Source organism: Monodelphis domestica, chromosome 3 (assembly GCF_027887165.1).
Source record: "Monodelphis domestica isolate mMonDom1 chromosome 3, mMonDom1.pri, whole genome shotgun sequence".
Taxonomy (NCBI): domain Eukaryota; kingdom Metazoa; phylum Chordata; class Mammalia; order Didelphimorphia; family Didelphidae; genus Monodelphis; species Monodelphis domestica.
In genome coordinates, this window is record NC_077229.1 from 21,606,786 (window position 1) to 21,608,925 (window position 2,140).

Sequence of the window (2,140 nt, forward strand, 5' to 3'; positions counted from 1 at the left end):
AGACAAGGAAGTGGTTACTGGAATCAAGATGGCGGGCCTGCCCGTGACCTGGGGCCAGCCTGTAGCCAGAAGAGAGCCAGCCAGACTGCCCAGTTCTTTAGGGCTAGACTGAAGGAGAGCTGAGGACAAGATCCAGCCCAGTCCATTCAATTCCAGCCCATAAACATTTCTGTAAGAGCTGGGAGGGACGTGAATGTCATTCCTGGAGTCTGGATGCTCCAGGCACCAGCTCAGGCACGGACTTTAACCAATATTCAATCGGAGCCTTCATTTGAACAGAGGAAGCTCTGCTCAGGTCTAGCCCTGGAACTCAGTAAACTACTTAAACACTCTGAACCTTTGTTCCCTCTTCTGTATAATGGGCTAATGTGTCACTAGACCAGTATTATATAATATTGTGTGAAGACAGGCACCAAAGTACAGTGGGATGTCCAGAGCTTCTTGGGAAGGTCCAAGCCTAGGATCTCTGAGCCTCAGTTTCCACATCTCTGAACAGGGATCATAGGATGATGGTTTGGTAGCTGGAAGGGACTCCAGGGGTCTTTTAGTCTATTGGCCCTCCTTTTACAGGTAAGGAAACTGAGTCTCAAGAGAGCTAAGAGTTGTCCAAGATCACATAGCTGGTAAACAGTAGATCTGGGAAGCAAATGGAGTTTGCCTGTGTCATGATGAGAATGATCTGGAGACACTGATTTGGGGGTGAGGATATCCGTTTATTGACTGGAGCAGCACCTAACCAATATGGTGACGTAGGGAGATGGTCCTCTGGATGACTGGGAGGCCCCAAGGCTCAGCCAGGCAGCTCAGTAGGTCCACTTTTAGAAGTTCCTGATCAGCCCCTCCCTTGAACACCCCGAGATTTCTCTAATTGGCAGAGATCTAGCTAGGAAGTGGCCCAGCAAGCTCTCCACCCATCCCCAGCTCTGCCACGGGGATCACGTACACAGGAAAAGCTCCCACGTCCCCTTGGTTTATTAACCAAGTTCTGTTCAAAGGAAAGGCATCGCTGGGATTCCTGAGGGCAAAGAACATGCAAGAAGCAGCAGACTGGATGGAATCTCGGACCCAGAACCAGACCCAGCGATCCACAGAAATTCTCCCCAACCCTTATTTGGAAATTAATCTCGTCTATAAGGACGCCAATGGCATATTCTTTCTCCAGAAAGGGTGGCCTCCCTGAGTAGGAACAGCTGAATTTGTTCCCGATTTCCCATCCCTAGGGAGGTCCCAGCTCTGGTGGCCCCGACACCCTGGAGTCTCAACAGGGCTTCTGGAAGTCCAGTCATGGATCTCCGGGATGGCTGGGCAGGGCTTGGGTTGGGGAAAGGGTGTCTAAGAGCCTGCTGTCTGGTCCTTCTGCCCAGAGGGAGCTGCCATCATCGGAGCCCTCGTTCCCCTCCTGCCGAGAACAGCTCGTTCTAATTCATGTGGCTTGGCCAAGATGCCAAGGCAAAGCTGGTGAGGATGGGGGTGGGTGGGGGTGGGAAGCTCCAAATTGAAGCTCTGGCCCGCCTGGGATGTCTTTACCTGCACTCCAATGTAGGCCATCCCCTAAAGCTGTTGTGGGGTAGGAGGAGTAGGTGGGGCCCCTTCTGTGTCTCCTCTGCTACCACCTGTCAGTCCCCAACCTTCGGGGATCCTGACCCCCCTCCCCGAGCACTCCCAGCCCCCATTCTGCTGCCCTACATAGGAGGCTGCCTTCTTTGCCTTGCTGTCTTTACCAAGCCCAGAGATTCAGTTTTTCAGAGGCCATTTACTAGAAACTGAGGGAAAGAATGCAATGGCGAAATGGAAGACCACAGCCTGGGCCTGGCCCTAGATGAGCCCACTCAGGGGTGGAGGATGCTCTTGCCTAATTTCCTGGCTGTGCCACTGGGACAAGGTTCTCCAGCCCTCCTCTCTAGTTCCCCTTTATGTGTTGTCAGTCCTCATTGGAATGTAAGTTCCCTGAGGGTAGGGACTGTGTTCCTTACTTGTATGTGTACCTACAATGCTCAACACAGTGCCTGATACATAGTAATCAATAAATGTCTCATTCATCCATCTCTCCCCCTCTTCCTCTCCCTTTTTCTCTCTCTTGTTCTCTCCCTCTCTCTCTTATTCTCTCTCCTTCCTTCTCTTTTTCCCTCCCCCTTCCCTC